The sequence below is a fragment of the Triticum dicoccoides genome, chromosome 2B, assembly GCF_002162155.2.
Source record: "Triticum dicoccoides isolate Atlit2015 ecotype Zavitan chromosome 2B, WEW_v2.0, whole genome shotgun sequence".
NCBI lineage: Eukaryota > Viridiplantae > Streptophyta > Magnoliopsida > Poales > Poaceae > Triticum > Triticum dicoccoides.
Window position 1 is genome coordinate 688,236,835 of NC_041383.1, and position 19,975 is coordinate 688,256,809.

Here is a 19,975-nt window from a genome sequence, read left to right on the forward strand (position 1 = left end):
CCAAGCATCTTTCCATTTCAGTCGATCGATCTAGACTAGAGACGTGGTGCCACCTTCCGCTTCCTTGTCATGGAGGAGGATACTCCATCCATCATGGAAGGAAGAAAGTTACCGAAAGCAATAGGGGAAAGAAAATATGGGAAAGAGGACGCCGGACCTACATATATAGGTTCACACTGAAAAAGGCAAAGCTGCTGTGGTGTAGTTGTAGGGTGGCCAGGGTGGTCCATGGACCACCCTGGAATTGAGCCCATTAGTGTAGTATATACTACTTCATAAAAACATAATCGGACTCAAGTCAGCGTCTCAGTCCATATACAACCAATAGATTAAGTTGTCTGTTTAACTCTGCTTTGTACTATTGTATTTGTATGCTAGTCAGTCGACGCTCGTTTTTCGGTCGAGTCTAGTCCAAAAGATGTTCCGTGTTTCCATACTCCCTCTCCTCTCGAACCCTAGCGTTTAGCGAGCGCCATCAGCCAACAACACGAGGCTGATAGGGCACCCGCCGACGGCGACAGATAGGCGACCGGCGAAGGGCGCTCCTGCTGGTGGGTGGCGGCGGCGGACAGGTCATAGACGACTAGCAAAGGGCGCATGCACGCACACATACAACCCTATTAGGCTGAGCACTAGTTTTCTATTCTACTCCAATCTAAAGTAAGATTTTTGTTCTCCTTTAACTGAAAGTATAATTTGCTTTTGCTATGAAGATTTCAACAAGTTGAAAGTGCAAGCTTGATTTTTTTTCAATCGATAATCGGTAAAATGAACTAATTGAATCATTAGGGATTTGTTCCAACTGACAATTAATAATCAACTTTTCTAGAATTGTTGCAAAAAGAAGAGCTGATGCGAGTGGTAATGTGGGTGTTTCTGTCACACACAAGTGGCCACAAGTCTGATGTGAATTAATTGTTTCGGTATATGCAAAGATTAGTCTCATATTGGAAAACAAGTAACTAGAGGTTGAAACAAAGTAATGAGGGTAGGAAGTAAATAAGGTAAACGTAAAGTGACAAAAGTAAATTGTCGGTTTGTCTATAGTAGGAGGTTAGGCGATGGAAACTCGGATCATGGTGTATGTGTCAGTGCATTAGTAATAGTAATTACCTTTTTATGTGATTATACTCTTTAATTGTATGCTCAGTAGGTAGGTCATCCTTGCATAGTTGAACTCCTCCATGCAGGGATTGTTTTTCTATACTGTCCTGCACCAACACTATCATATGCATGGTCATTTCCGCAATTAAGATAGTAAGACCAGATCAACGCTATACATGTCGTGGATTCTGGTAATCCTGATATTCACTACAAGAAATATAGTTGTAAACAAAACTAGCAGGCCGCAGCGCACGCTCAAGGCTCAAGCCAAAAATGAACGACTACATGATTGATTGCTAGCTCCCTGTTTCCTTTGTACATTCTATAGATGTTGTTGTCTTAGCAACCTATAGATGTCCGGATGTGATGCCTAAGAGCAATTATGTCAAGTATAATCTTACTCATAAAAAATCCATTTTAATCGATAAGAAATTGTAATTTGTTCACCATGCCATGTTACCTTTATTTGATGAGATGCCGCTAGTAAAACTATGGATCCAATCCATTCATCCTTACTGCTTTCAACCTCGATCATTGTACTTTTTATTTCTTTTATAACCTGGACTTTTATTTCTTTTGTTTCAGTCAATACATTCAAACACAAGTTGCATTAATCCTTGTAATTAACAAAGCTAGTAAGACCAACAATTTTACTAGTTCTGTTGGGGGCCAAGGCAAGTTCTATATTTTCATTTCCAGGTATTGATCATTGGCTGCAATCCAAAGCTCCTACGGGTTCCATAAACCTTAAGGATCATCCACTTGATGGAAATTGCTGCTTGCTAAAATCATCTGCACTTGGGGGCCCAACACCTTCCTACACTGAGGAAACATGAGGTGGCGGCTAGCAACACGTGCACATGACAGGACAAACCATCGAGGTAGGAACACCACTGACTTCTCATCTCCCTAATTAAAAGTATGATTTTCATCCAATTTAAAGCATGATTTTGCCTTCAAGGTTTGAATAAGTTTAATTGTGAGTGCGTATAAAAAATCAGAATTGATAAATTGAGACAACTGATTAATGATTAATGTGGTTTCATTTGAACTTGCAATTGATAAATTAAACTTTTTTATCATAGAATTATTGCAAAATCAATCATATTGATATGTTTTTTTCATAAATTATATACTAGTGCTCGATAACAAAGCTAGGCAAAATCTGTCAGGGGAGAGGCGAAGACACAGTGTGAGTTGTAGAATTAAACTTATCAATGTGTTCTTTTAATAAATTATATACAAGTATGTAGTGAGCTAGACAAAATTTGTTGGGGGTGGAGGTGAGGGGGGGGGGCATTGCCCCCTTAGCTAAATAGCCCGGCCTCTGTTAGTATATTGGTATGTTGTATTCGTGTCGTAAACACTTTTTATATCAGTTGGACCACCCTAATCCAAAATCCTGGCTACACCACTGCTGCTGTCTATTAGTACTGCATTTGCTTTTCAAAAAGTGAATGAATATCCTGCAACTTGCACGAGCGGGGAGCAGTTCTATTTCCGTGGATAAAAAGTTCTACGTCAGGCAGGCAACCATGGTGTGACAGGTGGAGGTGCTAGCAGGATCTAGATTATAATTCGATTCGTGTCACAAACGATAAAACCTTGGTGGTGAAGGCAAGATCGTTTGCCGACGGCTAGTGGTTCACCAATTATCTTGCTGATGACATGGATGATAAAGGATGTGCTTGTCATCGACACTACTCTTGTTGCTTTTGTTGTCCCGATGACTAGGACCGTTGAGGATATTAATGTCTGACCGCGAAGATGTAGACGGTGGGAAGCTCGGTAACTAGGGGTGGATTAATGAGTTGTTCGGCTCGTTAAGCTCGTGCTTTTTAAGTTTGTCAAGCTTTGCAAGCAAAAACCTTGTTCGGCTCTTTCGTTTGAAGCTTGTTAAGCTCGTGCGGTCGTCGTTAAAATAGGAACTACTCACTTTTGTTTTAGCTACAAGGTTTGTGGCCTACAACCGGTGTGGCTTTTACGAAAGGAGACGAGGACCACATGAGGAGATGCGTTATTTGATGCCTCCTATAAACTGGGTTGGGTCGATTAGATTAAATAGAGGAGTTGAGGTGCCCCCAAATGTGCCACTTAAGATAAAAAAACATGTTGTTTTGTACTCCCAAGCTTAAAGTGCCGCTCGTCAAACTTGTTAACTCGTTAACTTTGAGGTCCAGCGTGTCGTACTGATCTTGAGGATCTTCGACATATGTTGTTCTCTTTTGATAGAGCAAAGCCGTGTGGGAGGAGCTAGACCTGAGAACCACCATCAACGCGGCTACGACACATGAGCGGTCATGGGTCGTTCATCCTGGAACGGTTGTTATGTGCATATCTTCTGGGTGAGGTCAAAATCCCTATTGCAAATGGAATTGAGATGGATATGGTCACATGGTACTTATGGTGGGATCGCTAGCAAACCACTCATGAAGAAAATTGTGGTTCCCTGGCGTGGTTACCAATGAGCATATGAGATATCGTGGCGAATGCACTTGCTACTAAGGTGAAAGCACAAATGAGAAAATCAAGGTGGGTCAAACCAGCTGCAAAAGCCATAAAACTGAATATTTTTTAAGGAGGCAAAAGATTTGCCTCATTCATTAATTAAGAGGGAAAGTAGAGTTTTGTTAGAGCTACAACACCCAGGTGAAAAGGCACCAAGACAGGAAAAATTACTCCCGCGACATGATCGTACCCAAATTTTTTGCACCCGTGGTTACCCTTGTTCGAGTCTCAGACTTGATGTTCGCTAGGAGGACCGACGGAGGGGCGCTCTTTTGCTCGAAGATGCGGGCGTTCCTCTCATTCTAGACTCTCCAGGAGGTGACGAGTGATAAAGTAGCCATCGTTGTCGGTGTCAAAACCGGCGGATCTCGGGTAGGGGGTCCCGAACTGTGCGTCTAAGGCGAATGGTAATAGGAGGCGGGGGACACAATGTTTACCTAGGTTCGGGCCCTCTCGATGAAGGTAATACTCTACTTCCTGCTTGATTGATCTTGATGATATGAGTATTACAAGAGTTGATCTACCACGAGATCGCAGAGGCTAAACCCTAGAAGCTAGCCTATGATTATGATTGTTGTTGTCCTATGGACTAAACCCTCCGTTTTATATAGACACCGGAGCGGGCTAGGGTTACACAGAGTCGGTTACAGAGAAGGAGATCTACATATCCGAATTGCCAAGCTTGCCTTCCACGCAAAGGAGAGTCCCACCCGGACATGGGACGAAAGTCTTCAATCTTGTATGTTCATAGTCCAACAGTCCGGCCATAGTATATAGTCCGGCTGTCCGAGGACCCCCTAATCCAGGACTCCCTCAGTAGCCCCTGAACCAGGCTTCAATGACGATGAGTCCGGCGCGCAGATTGTCTTCGGCATTGCAAGGCGGGTTCCTTCTCCGAATACTCCATAGAAGATTTTGAACACAATGATCATGTCCGGCTTTGCAAAACAAATTCCACATACCACCGTAGAGAGCACAATATTCCACAAATCTAATCTGCTGACAACTTTTCATAGCGTGATATCACGCCGCGGCCCGGTCATTACACGAACCGTTTTTCCCAGCCTGCTACCACACGTATTGCGAGGCGGTTTTATTGGCACGTCTTGTCGAAGCAGAGATCGTGTTCCCCTTATCACGAGATTCTCATCAATACGGGTGTGGGTAACCCAACCGCGCTTGTTAGTATGACTCCTTGATTTTAGGCAAGTTCCAAACGCCACGCGGAGGATGCTTGATATTCACCCTCTTTATAAAGGGGCCAAGACTTGTCCTTTTCTTTCTTGATCCTTCCCTTCCCCTACCTCAATTTCCAACATCCAAGGTCCAGGCTAAGCGCTTCGGAACTTCAACCATGTCCGGATCCAACCTTCAAGGCCGGTGGATGGCCTCCATTGTCACAGAGGAGGACATCAAGAAGCTTAGGGAGGCTAGGTATTTGACCACCGAAATCCCCCAAAGGCTACCTACTCAAGGGCAGGTTATCCCCACTCCTGAACCCAACGAGAGTGTCGTATTTGTTTCTCACTTCCTCCTAGGGCTAGGCTTTAGTCTTGATCCCTTCGTAAGAGGGCTCATGTTCTATTGCGGGCTAGATTTCCATGACCTAGCTCCAGATTCTGTTCTTCACATCTCGTCATTTATCGTCGTGTGTGAGGCCTTCCTCCACATTACCCCACACTTCGGCTTATGGCTCAAAACCTTCAATGTGAAACCGAAGATGATCGACGGGTGACACGCGGAGTGCGGAGGCGCTATAATAAGCAAAGGTGCCGATGCCCTATGGCCAAAGGTCTCCTTCCCGGAGGTGTCTGGCTTATGGCAACGGGAGTGGTTCTACATCACAGCACCCCGAGGTACAAAGCGGGCAGCCGCCCCAGCCTTCCGCCCAGGCCCTCCACCCCAACTGGCATCATGGGTCAACAAAGGGCTGGACTGGGGGCCCAGTGAATGACGTGCCGACATTGCAAAGCCGCATCCGAGATCTCCTCAAGAGGGATGTCATCCTCGTCAAAGTAATTTAGGTAATGCTAGTTTGTCGGGTCCTGTCATGCCAACGTTGATCACTCCGGATGTGGGAGTTCAACCCGGAAGGACCATGAACTATTCAGCACTTCTTCGGCGTCACGCTCGAAGAGATGTATCGATTATTCTTCGGATCACGAATAAAGTGTCCGGACACCACCGAGGATGCGGGCCTGAACTGCAATCGTCCAGATACCCAAGTAAGTAATTCCGCGACCGAACATGTTGTCTTTTTATTTGTCACAACATTATTCTAAAAAACTACCCTCGGCCAGGACTGGATAAGAAAGGCGGAGAGGATCAGGTGTTCGGCCCCTCTTCCCAAAGGCTCGCCGGACCCTGTACTAACTAGGATGCTTGAGCGCGCACCCTATCAAGTGCCATCAGGAGAAGATGGAGGGAGGAATAGAGAAGCCGAAACCGGGCTTCATACATTACACATCCAAACCGGGAGAATTAGTGCCTCCGCAAAGGAGGGTGATCGGGGAGGTGAATCTAAAATCCCCTCTTCCCACGGGAAGAAAAGGGGTGCCTCGGAAGATTTGGAAACGGAGGTTTCCAAGTGAGGGAAGAAACCTTCACCGGGGGCCCTGCCTCGGAGGGCGTACTTACCACACAGCGCCCGCAAGGGGGCCAGCCATCAACCGAGCTGTAAGTTAACAAAAGTATTTTGGTAAATATATCCTTCTTTATCTCTGAGAACAATAACCGAGCCATATATTCTGCAGTCCGGCTCGTAGCCCTTCTCGACAAAGTTCATCTTCGGGGGATCTTCTTCCGGAGATGATGGAGAGCGAAACGCCTCCTCCTGCCTCCCCGTCTCATGGGGCGGACGACCTCGAGGTGTCGTCACGGAGGATTTCTCCTGATCCGCAAAGGCCAGAAGGTAACTCTTCGGCCGCCCAAAGTCCGGAGTCCTTGGCTCCTGAGGAGACTAACAGAAAAAGGCCGGGACTATCCGATGTACAACCGGACACATTGATGGGACTTTTGGAGCAAGCGGCTATCTCAGAGGCACATCGTACCTTTATGGGTACGGTGGTTGAGAGGATCTCATCTGCCAAAATCGGGTTAAATGAAGCTTTTATGAGCCTACTAAGAGGCTTTGAGGTACGCAAAGTAATATGTATATTTTTGGTTGTACCGCACATGCTTGGTGTGCTCCATATAGATAGTAGCCCCTGAGACTCTGGTTGCCGTCCGGAGGGGGAAAATAGAGGATCATAGTCCCAGGTAGTGATCGCGTTGCTTTTATGTGCAGGCGGCTGAAGGTCCGGCGGCTGACCGAACTGCTGATTTTGCCGAATTGAGGCGGCAGTTTAAAGTGGCGGATGCCGACATCACGCTTGTGAACAGGCGACTTGATGAGGCACAGGGTATGTATATTCTGGTAGTCAGCAAATATTAAGAGGAGCATGATGCTAGTATCTATAATATGCTTTGACTGCAGATGGAGCTGCCGTCGTGGAAACCCTTCGGGTGGAACTTGCCTGAGCCAAGGAACAAGCTAGGAGAAGCGATGCGGCCGCCCTGAAGGCGGCCGAAGAGTTAAAAGCCGAATAGGCTGCTCATCGCCAGAGCGAAGATAAAATAGCAAGCATGGCTCTTGAGCTGCAAAATGCCACCAGCCGCTATGAGCTTCTTGAAAGGGAAAGCCAAGCAAAAGCGACTGACTTGAAGAAGGCTTTGGAAGCAGCCAAGGAAACGCGCTCTGAAATCAGAGCTATGCGGGAGGAGCTTCGTCAAGCCGGAGATATCACGGCTGGGAGGCCCTTTTTATTGCGGACGAAGTTCAGCGATCCGAAGTATGCCATTATGGAGTTCTGCACACGCGTACTTGGACTTAGCAAAGGGTGCTGCTAATGCGACTGAATATTTCAAGGATCAGAAAGATCATCAGGTGGAAAGGTTGTTCTGGTCGCAGTTCAGTGCCACCAAGCGTCTGCTGCTATTAAATGAACAAATGTCCGAGTGGGCCGAGCTCCATAGGTTGTCCGGGCTTGCCATGAGGTATGTCGTGGATTATCTTTGGCCGAAGGAACCAAGTTCGGATAGTTATTTTGGTTTAGTGCAACGATTTCTTTGTGTTGTGCCGCATATCGATGCTGTAAAGAGGTCGGCGTGCATAGAGGGTGCGCGGATGGCTCTCGTCCGTGTTAAGACATACTGGGCAGGAATGGAGGCCACCGCTATTCCAACCAGGGGTCCGACCGGAGGCCAGGACGCGTCCAAGCACTATTTTGAAGAAGTCCTAGAAGGCGCCCGTTTAATAGAGGCTCAGTGCTCGAAGAGTACCATGTTTGAGTGACATGTATCTTGATTGTAAAAACAATGCTATTTTGATTATAAAGGCTATGTTTATACTTTTGCCCGAAAGTATTATAGTGCCTCCTGTGCGGCCGTTTATGTATGTATGTATATAACCTGAAAGTTTGCAGCCGTCGGCTTCAGCCCCCACGCATATAATGGGGGGTGTTCGGTAAAGAACGTAATCACACTTGATCCAACGTCTTGGTCCATTAAGGAGGTGATAGCGCGGCGAACAAGGCAATCGGACTATATAGCTTTAACACTTTCACTTAGCCATATGAGTTTGACGGTGGGGCTACTATATAGCCCCTGGTACTTCCTTGCTTATCCGAATACGGTGTGCGTAAGTACATGACCAGGAAACCGGTCCTTTGTTAATGCGGAGGAATCGCGAAGATTCCACTGAGTCATCGAGTGGTTGACCAGTCTCTCGCTTTATCATGACAGTCAGTTTTCGACTTTCTCTACTAAGGTGCTCATCCAGATGAACCAGGGCACAATCGCAGTAGTTCTCCCGGTGCCACCTTAGCCGATAGAGCGAAACGTAAGGTAGCAAAACACGGGAGCCGGGCAAACCCAACTATTGACCAAAGACATGATTCGGAGCTGATGCATATAAGGCCAAACTCGCGACGCCGAACACTCCCTAAGGTATTCAGACTTTACAACATATACTGGGCTGAGTAACGCCCTCGATAATGAGCCCTGAGTTTCCAGGTACATGCATTGATCTGGCGTGACGAAATGACAATAACGCCAGTATCCCTCTCGGTTGTGTAAAGTGCCCGGAGGGTGTGAAGCAACAAGAGACATCAAAAAAGGTTTACACAGGGTCTTAATCTAAAAAGAAACCTTTGAGCGGGGCCCTGTTGCACGTCTGCGCCTTTGTCTCCGTTGTGTCGTATCCTGGAAGGGTGTAGCATGATGATCATCTGTAAAAGAGGAAAACCTAGGTGAAAGACTTCATGCGAAAAGTTAGTTATTCTTAATGAACCATACAAATGCAATCTATTATTATATTAATAGGGTCGAGCCGTGTTGGGGAACATAGTAGAAATCAAAAAAATTCTACGCATCACCAAGATCAATCTATGGAGTAATCTAGCAACGAGGGGAAGGAGAGTGCATCTACATACCCTTGTAGATCGCTAAGCGGAAGCGTTCAAGTGAACGGGGTTGATGGAGTCGTACTCGTCGTGATCCAAATCACCGAAGATCCTAGTGCCGAACGAACGACACCTCCGTGTTCAACACACGTGCAGCCCGGTGACGTCTCCCATGCCTTGATCCAGCAAGGAGAGAGGGAGAGGTTGGGGAAGACTCCATCCAGCAGCAGCACAACAGCATGGTGGTGATGGAGGAGCGTGGTATTCCAGCAGGGCTTCGCTAAGCACTGCGAGAGACGAGGAGGAAGAGAGGTAGGGCTGCGCCAGGGAGAGGTGAAAACTCATGTGTTTGCAGCCCCAAATACCTCAAGTATATATAGGGGAGAGGGAGGGGTGTGCCCCCTTTAGGGTTCCCACCCCAAGGGGTGCGGCAGCCCCTAGAACCCATCTAGGGTGGCGGCCAAGGGGGGAGAGGGGGAAACTTGCCCCCCAAGTAAGGTGGAGGCGCCCCCTCCCCAAACCCTAGGCGCCTTGGGCCCTGGTGGGGGCGCACCAGCCCACCTGGGGCTGGTCCCCTCACACACTTGGCCCATGCAGCCCTCTGGGGCCGGTGGCCCCACCTGGTGGACCCCCGGGACCCTCCCGGTGGTCCCGGTACGTTACCGATAGCACCCGAAACTTTTTCGGTGACCAAAACATGTCTTCCCATATATAAATCTTTACCTCCGGATCATTCCAGAACTCCTCATGACATCCGGGATCTCATCCGGGACTCCAAACAACATTCAGTAAACACATATATCTATTCCCTATAACCCTAGCGTCATCGAACCTTAAGTGTGTAGACCCTACGGGTTCGGGAACCATGCAGACATGACCGAGACGTTCTCCGGTCAATAACCAACAGCAGGATCTGGATACCCATGTTGGTTCCCACATGTTCCATGATGATCTCATTGGATGAACCACAATGTCGAAGATTCAATCAATCCCGTATTCAATTCCCTTTGTCTAGCGGTATTGTACTTGCCCGAGATTCGATCGTCGGTATCCCGATACCTTCTTCAATCTCGTTACCGGCAAGTCTCTTTACTCGTTCCATAACACATCATCCCGTGATCAACCCCTTGGTCACATTGTGCACATTATGATGATGTCCTACCGAGTGGGCCCAGAGTGACAAATCCCAGTCTCGATTCGTGCCAACCCAACAGACACTTTCGGAGATACTCGTAGTGCACCTTTATACCACGCAGTTACGTTGTGACATTTGGTACACCCAAAGCATTCCTACGGTATCCGGGAGTTGCACAATCTCATGGTCTAAGGAAATGATACTTGACATTAGAAAAGCTTTAGCATACGAACTACACTATCTTTGTGCTAGGCTTAGGATTGGGTCTTGTCCATCACATCATTCTCCTAATGATGTGATCCCGTTATCAACGACATCCAATGTCCATGGTCAGGAAACCGTAACCATCTATCGATCAACGAGCTAGTCAACTAGAGGCTTACTAGGGACATGGTGTTGTCTATGTACCCACACATGTATCTGAGTTTCCTATCAATAAAATTATAGCATGGATAATAAACGATTATCATGAACAAGGAAATATAATAATAATAACTAATTTATTATTGCCTCTAGGGCATATTTCCAACAGTCTCCCACTTGCACTAGAGTCAATAATCTAGTTCACATCGCCATGTGATTAACACTCACAGGTCACATCGCCATGTGACCAACATCCAAAGAGTTTACTAGTGTCACTAAACTAGTTCACATCATCATGTGATTAAGACTCAATGAGTTCTGGGGTTTGATCATGTTTTGCTTGTGAGAGAGGTTTTAGTCAACGGGTCTGCAACATTCAGATCCGTATGTACTTCGCAAATCTCTAGGTCATATTGTAAATGTTGCTTCCACGCTCCACTTGGAGCTATTCCAAATGGTCGCTCCACTATACATATCCGATTTGCTACTCAGAGTCATTCGGATAGGTGTTAAAGCTTGCATCGACGTAACCCTTTACACCGAACTCTTTATCACCTCCATAATCGAGAAACATATCCTTATTCCTCTAAGGATAATTTTGACCGCTATCTGGTGATCCACTCCTTGATCACCTTTGTACCCTCTTGCCAGATATGTAGCAAGGCACACATCAGGTGCGGTACATAGCATATTGTAGAGCCTACATCTAAAGCATAGGGGACGACCTTCGTCCTTTCTCTCTTTTCTGCCGTGGTCAAGCTTTAAGTCTTAACTTCATACCTTACATCTCAGGCAAGAACTCCTTCTTTGACTGATCCATCTTGAACACCTTCAAGATCATGTCAAGGTATATGCTCATTTGAAAGTACCATCAAGCGTTTTTGATCTATCCTTATAGATCCTGATGCTCAATGTTCAAGTAGCTTAATCTAGGTTTTCCCTTGAAAAACACTTTTCAAATAACCCTATATGCTTTCCAGAAACTCTACATCATTTCTGATCAACAATATTTCAACAACACATACTCATCAAAAATTCTATAGTGCTCCCACTCACTTCTTTGGAAGTACAAGTTTCTCATAAACTTTGTATAAAGCCAAAATCTTTGATCATCTCATCAAAGCGTACATTCCAACTCCGAGATGCTTACTCCAGTCCATGGAAGGATCGCTGGAGCTAGCATACCTTTTAGCATCCTTAGGATTGACAAAACCTTTCTGATTGTATCACATACAACCTTTCCTTACGAAAACTGGTAAGGAAACTCGTTTTGACATCCATCTGCCAGATTTCATAAATGCAAATAATGCTAACATGATTCCGACGGACTTAAGCATCGCTACGGATGAGAAAATCTCATCGTAGTCAACTTCCTTGAACTTGTGAAAAACTCTTCGCCACAAGTCGAGCTTCATAGACGGTGACATTACCGTCCACGTCGGTCTTCTTCTTAAAGATACATTTATCTCAATGGCTTGCCGATCATTGGGCAAATCCACCAAAGTCCATGCTTTGTTCTAATACATGGATCCTATCTCGGATTTCATGGCTTCTAACCATTTGTCGGAACATGGGCCCACCATCGCTTCTCCATAGCTCGTAGATTCATTGTTGTCTAGCAACATGACCTTCAAGACAGGATCAGTGTAGCACTCTGAAGTAGTACGCATCCTTGTCACCCTACGAGGTACGGTAGTGACTTGATCCGAAACTTCATGATCACTATCATAAGCTTCTACTTCAATTGGTGTAGGTGCCACAGGAACAACTTCCTTTGCCCTGCTACACACTAGTTGTAGTGATGGTTCAATAACCATATCAAGTCTCCACCATCCTCCCACTCAATTCTCGAGACAAACTTTTCCTTGAGAAAGGACCCGATTCAAGAAACAATCCCTATTGCTTTCGGATCTGAATTAGGAGGCATACCCAACTGTTTTGGGTGTCCTATGAAGATGCATTTTATCCGCTTTGGGTTCGAGCTTATCAACCTGAAACTTTTTCACATAAGCGTTGCAGCCCCAAACTTTTAAGAAACGACAACTTAGGTTTCTCCAAACCATAGTTCAAACGGTGTCGTCTCAACGGAATCACATGGTGCCCTATTAAAGTGAGTGCGGTTGTCTCTAATGCCTAACCCATGAACGATAGTGGTAATTCGATAAGAGACATCATGGTACGCACCATATCCAATAGGGTGCAACTATGATGTTCGGACACACCATCACACTATGGTGTTCCAGGCGGTATTAATTGTGAAACAATTTCCACAATGTCTTAATTGCGTGCCAAAGCTCGTAACTTAGATACTCATCTCTATGATCATATCATAGACATTTTATCCTCTTGTCACGATGATCTTGAACTTCACTCTGAAATTACTTGAACCATTCAATAATTCAGACTTGTGTTTCATCAAGTAAATATACTCAGTATCTACTCAAATCATCCGTGAAGTAAGAACATAACGATATCCACTTCGTTCCTCAGCACTCATTGGACTGCACACATCAAAATGTGTTACTTCCAACAAGTTGCTTTCTTGTTCCATCTTACTGAAAACGAGGCTTTTCAGTCATCTTGCCCATGTGGTATGATTTGCATGTCTCAAGTGATTCAAAAATCAAGTGGGTCCAAACGATCCATCTACATGGAGTTTCTTCATGCGTACATACCAGTAGACATGGTTCACATGTCTCAAACCTTTTCAAAAACGAGTGAGTCCAAAGATCCATCAACATGGAGCTTCTTCATGCGTTTTATACCAATATGACTTACATGGCAGTGCCACAAGTAGGTGGTACTATCATTACTATCTTATATCTTTTGGCATGAACATGTGTATCACTACGATCGAGATTCAATAAACCATTCATTTTAGGTGCATGACCATTGAAGATATTATTCAAATAAATAGAGTAACCATTATTCTCCTTAAATGAATAACCGTATTGCGATAAACATAATCCAATCATGTCTATGCTCAACGCAAACACCAAATAACAATTATTTAGGTTTAACACCAATCTCGATGGTAGAGGGAGCGTGCGATGCTTGATCACATCAACCTTGGAAACACTTCCAACACGTATTGTCAGCTCACCTTTAGCTAGTCTCCGTTTATTCCGTAGCTTTTATTTCGAGTTACTAACACTTAGCAACCGAACCAGTATCTAAGACCCTGGTGCTACTAGGAGTACTAGTAAAGTACACATTAACATAATGTATATCCAATATACTTCTATCGACCTCGTCAGCCTTCTCATCTACCAAGTATCTAGGGTAATTCTGCTCCAGTGGCTGTTCCCTTATTACAGAAGCACTTAGTCTCGGGTTTGGGTTCAACCTTGGGTTTGTTCACTGGAGCAGCAGCTTTGCCGTTTAATGAAGTATCCCTTCTTGCCCTTGCCCTTCATGAAACTAGTGGTTTCACCAACCATCAACAATTGATGCTCCTTCTTGATTTCTACTTTCGCGGTGTCAAACATCGCGAATATCTCAAGGATCATCATATCTATCCCTGATATGTTATAGTTCATCACCAAGCTCTAGCATCTTGGTGGCAATGACTTTAGAGAAACATCACTATCTCATCTGGAAGATTAACTCCCACTCGATTCAAGTGATTGTGGTACTCAGACAATCTAAGCACAAGCTCAACGATTGAGCTTTTCTCCCTTAGTTTGCAGGCTAAGAGTGTTGGAAATATGCCCTAGAGGCAATAATAAAAGGATTATTATTATATTTCCTTGCTCATGATAATTGTCTTTATTCATGCTATAATTGTATTATCCGGAAATCATAATACACGTGTGAATACATAGACCATAATATGTCCCTAGTAAGCCTCTAGTTGACTAGCTCGTTGATCAACAGATAGTCATGGTTTCCTGACTATGGACATTAGATGTCGTTGATAACAGGATCACATCATTAGGAGAATGATGTGATGGACAAGACCCAATCCTAAGCATAGCACAAGATCGTGTAGTTCGTTTTGCTAGAGCTTTTCCAAATGTCAAGTATCTTTTCCTTAGACCATGAGATAGTGTAACTCTCGGATATCGTAGGAGTGCTTTGGGTGTACCAAACGTCACAACGTAACTGGGTGACTATAAAGGTGCACTACAGGTATCTCCGAAAGTGTCTGTTGGGTTGACACAGATCGAGACTCGGATTTGTCACTCCGTATGACGGAGAGGTATCTCTGGGCCCACTCGGTAATGCATCATCATAATGAGCTCAAAGTGACCAAGTGTTGGTTCACGGGATCATGCATTACGGTACGAGTAAAGTGACTTGCCGGTAACGAGATTGAACGAGGTATTGGGATACCGACGATCGAATCTCGGGCAAGTAACGTACCGATTGACAAAGGGAATTTTATACGGGGTTGCTTGAATCCTCGACATCGTGGTTCATCCGATGAGATCATCGTGGAACATGTGGGAGCCAACATGGGTATCCAGATCCCGCTGTTGGTTATTGGCCGGAGAGCTGTCTCGGTCATGTCTGCATGATTCCCGAACCCATAGGGTCTACACACTTAAGGTTTGGTGACGCTGGGGTTATTAGGAAGACTTGTATGTGATTACCGAATGTTGTTCGGAGTCCCGGATGAGATTCCGGACGTCACGAGGAGTTCCGGAATGGTCCGGAGGTAAAGATTTATATATGGGAAGTTGTCATACGGTCATCGGAAAGTTTCGGGGGCATATCGGTATTGTACCGGGGCCACCGGAGGGGTTCCAGGGGTCCACCGGGAGGGGCCACCTCTCTCAGAGGGCCTCGTGGGCCGTAGTGGGCAGGGAACCAGCCCCTGGTGGGCTGGGCGCATCCCCCCCTTGGGCCATGCGCCTAGGGTTGGGGGGGGGAAACCCTAGTGCGGGCGCCCCCCCTTGCTTGGGGGGCAAGCCCCCTCCCTTGGCTGCCGCCCCCCCTCTAGATCTCATCTAGAGGGGGCCGGCCCCCTTCCCCCTTCCCCTATAAATAGAGGGGCGAGGGGAGGGCTGCACAAAACATCCAAGGCGCAGCCCCTCCCCTCCCCAACACATCTCCTCCTCCGTGTGAGCTTGGCGAAGCCCTGCCGGAGAACTGCCTCTCCATCACCACCACGCCGTCGTGCTGCTGTTGGAGCCTTCTTCCTCAACCTCTCCCTCCTCCTTGCTGGATCAAGGTGCGGGAGACGTCATCCGCTCTGTACGTGTGTTGAACGCGGAGGTGCTGTCCGTTCGACACTTGGTCATCGGTGATTTGGATCACGATGAGTACGACTCCCTCAACCCCGTTCTCTTGAACGCTTTCGCTCGCGATCTACAAAGGTATGTAGATGCACTCCTATCACTCGTTGCTAGATGAACTCATAGATGGATCTTGGTGAAACCGTAGGAAATTTTTTATTTTCTGCAATGTTCCCCAACAGTGGCATCATGAGCTAGGTCTATGCGTAGTTCTCTATTGCACGAGTAGAACACAAATTTGTTGTGGGCGTAGATGTTGTCAACTTTCTTGCCGCTACTAGTCTTATTTTGCTTCAGAGGTATTGTGGGATGAAGCGGCCCGAACTGACCTTACACGTACGCTTACGTGAGACAGGTTCCACCGACTGACATGCACTAGATGCATAAGGTGGCTAGCGGGTGTCTTTCTCTCCCACTTTAGTTGGAGCGGATTCGATGAAAAGGGTCCTTATGAAGGTTAAATAGAAGTTGACAAATCACTTTGTGGCTTTTTTCGTAGGTAAGAAAACGTTCTTGCTAGAACCCTATTGCAGCCACGTAAAAGATGCAACAATAATTAGAGGACGTCTAACTTGTTTTTGCAGCAATTGCCTGGTGATGTGATATGGCCAAAAGTTGTGATGAATGATGAATGATATATTGTGATGTATGAGATCATGTTCTTGTAATAGGAATCACGACTTGCATGTCGATGAGTATGACAACCGGCAGGAGCCATAGGAGTTGTCTTAATTATTGTATGACCTGCGTGTCAATGATTTAACGCCATGTAATTACTTTACTTTATTGCTAAACCGTTAGCCATAGTAGTAGAAGTAATAGTTGGCGAGCAACTTCATGGAGACACGATGATGGAGATCATGGTGTCGTGCCGGTGACGAAGATGATCATGGAGCCCCAAAGATGGAGATCAAAGGAGCTATATGATATTGGCCATATCATGTCACTATTATATAATTGCATGTGATGTTTATTATGTTTATGCATCTTGTTTACTTAGAACGACGGTAGTAAATAAGATGATCCCTTATAATAATTTGAAGAAAGTGTTCCCCCTAACTGTGCGCCGTTGCTAAAGTTCATTGTCTCGAAGCACCACGTGATGATCGGGTGTGATAGATTCTTACGTTCACATACAACGGGTGTAAGACAGTTTTACACATGCAAAAACACTTAGGGTTAACTTGACGAGCCTAGCATGTACAGACATGTCCTCGGAACACAGAGACCGAAAGGTCGAACATGAGTTGTATGGAAGATACGATCAACATGGAGATGTTCACCGATGATGACTAGTCCGTCTCACGTGATGATCGGACACGGCCTAGTCGACTCGGATCGTGTAACACTTAGATGACTAGAGGGATGTCTAATCTGAGTGGGAGTTCATTAAATAATCTGATTAGATGAACTTAATTATCATGAACTTAGTCTAAAACCTTTGCAAATATGTCTTGTAGATCAAATGGCCAACGCTCATGTCAACATGAACTTCAACGCGTTCCTAGAGAAAACCAAGCTGAAAGACGATGGCAACAACTATACGGACTGGGTCCGGAACCTGAGGATCATCCTCATAGCTGCCAAGAAAGCATATGTCCCAGAAGGACCGCTAGGTGAAGCACCCATCCCAGAGAACCAAGACGTTATGAGCGCTTGGCAGTCACGTGCTGATGATTACTCCCTCGTTCAGTGCGGCATGCTTTACAGCTTAGAACCGGGGCTCCAAAAGCGTTTTGAGCAACACGGAGCATATGAGATGTTCGAGGAGCTGAAAATGGTTTTCCAAGCTCATGACCGGGTCGAGAGATATGAAGTCTCCGACAAATTCTATAGTTGTAAGATGGAGGAAAACAGTTCTGTCAGTGAGCACATACTCAAAATGTCTGGGTTGCACAACCGCCTGTCCCAGCTGGACATTAACCTCCCGGACGAGGCGGTCATTGATAGAATCCTTCAGTCGCTCCCACCGAGCTACAAGAGCTTTGTGATGAACTACAATATGCAGGGGATGGTGAAAACTATTCCTGAAGTATTTTCAATGCTGAAGTCAGCAGAGGTAGAAATCAAGAAAGAACATCAAGTGTTGATGGTCAATAAAACCACCAAGTTCAAGAAGGGCAAGGGCAAGAAGAACTTCAAGAAGGACAGCAAGGATGTTGCCGCGCCCGGTAAGCCAGTTGCTGGGAAGAAGTCAGAGAATGGACCCAAGCCTGAGACTGAGTGCTTTTATTGCAAAGGGAAGGGTCACTGGAAGCGGAACTGTCCCAAATACTTAGCGGACAAGAAGGCCGGCAACACTAAAGGTATATTTGATATACATGTAATTGATGTGTACCTTACCAGTACTCGTAGTAACTCCTGGGTATTTGATACCGGTGTCGTTGCTCATATTTGTAACTCACAGTAGGAGCTGCGGAATAAGCGGAGACTGGCGAAGGACGAGGTGACGATGCGCGTCGGGAATGGTTCCAAGGTCGATGTGATCGCCGTCGGCACGCTACCTCTACATTTACCTACGGGATTAGTTTTAAACCTCAATAATTGTTATTTAGTGCCAAGTTTGAGCATGAACATTGTATCTGGATCTCGTTTGATACGAGATGGCTACTCATTTAAATCCGACAATAATGGTTGTTCTATTTATATTAGAGATATGTTTTATGGTCATGCCCCGATGGTCAATGGTTTATTCTTAATGAATCTCGAACATAATGTTACACATATTCATAGTGTGAATACCAAAAGATGTAAAGTTGATAACGATAGTCCCACATACTTGTGGCACTGCCGCCTTGGTCACATTGGTGTCAAGCGCATGAAGAAGCTCCATGCTGATGGACTTTTAGAGTCTCTCGATTATGAATCATTTGACACATGCGAACCATGCCTCATGGGCAAAATGACCAAGACTCCGTTCTCCGGAACAATGGAGCGAGCAACCAACTTATTGGAAATCATACATACCGATGTGTGCGGTCCAATGAGCATTGAGGCTCGCGGAGGATATCGTTATGTTCTCACTCTCACTGATGACTTGAGTAGATATGGGTATGTCTACTTAATGAAACACAAGTCTGAGACCTTTGAAAAGTTCAAGGAATTTCAGAATGAGGTAGAGAATCAACGTGATCGAAAGATAAAGTTCTTACGATCAGATCATGGAGGAGATATTTAAGTCACGAATTTGGTACGCACTTAAGGAAATGTGGAATCGTTTCACAACTCACGCCGCCTGGAACACCTCAGCGTAACGGTGTGTCCGAACGTCGTAATCGCACTCTATTGGACATGGTGCGATCTATGATGTCTCTTACCGATTTACCGCTATCATTTTGGGGATACGCTCTAGAGACAGCTACATTCACTTTAAATAGGGCTCCGTCTAAATCTGTTGAGATGACACCGTATGAATTATGGTTTGGGAAGAAACCTAAGCTGTCGTTTCTAAAAGTTTGGGGATGCGATGCTTATGTCAAGAAACTTCAACCTGAGAAGCTCGAACCCAAGTCGGAAAAATGCGTCTTCATAGGATACCCTAAGGAAACCATTGGGTATACCTTCTACCTAAGATCCGAGGGCAAGATCTTTGTTGCCAAGAACGGGTCCTTTCTGGAAAAAGAGTTTCTCTCGAAAGAATTAAGTGGGAGGAAAGTAGAACTCGATGAAGTACTACCTCTTGAACCGGAAAGTAGTGCAGCTCAGGAAAATGTTCCTATGGTGCCTACACCGACTGGAGAGGAAATTAATGATGATGATCAAGGTACTTCGGATCAAGTTGCTACTGAACTTCGTAGATCCACAAGGACACGTTCCACACCAGAATGGTATGGCAACCCTATCCTGGAAATCATGTTGTTAGACAACGGTGAACCTTCGAACTATGAAGAAGCGATGGCGGGCCCAGATTCCAACAAATGGCTTGAAGCCATGCAATCCGAGATAGAATCCATGTATGAAAACAAAGTATGGACTTTGATAGACCTGCCCGATGATCGGCGAGCGATAGAAAACAAATGGATCTTTAAGAAGAAGACAGATGCGGATGGTAATGTTACCATCTATAAAGCTCGACTTACCGCTAAGGGTTATCGGCAAGTTCAAGGGGTTGACTACGATGAGACTTTCTCTCCCATAGCGAAGCTGAAGTCTGTCCGAATCATGTTAGCAATTGCTACATACTC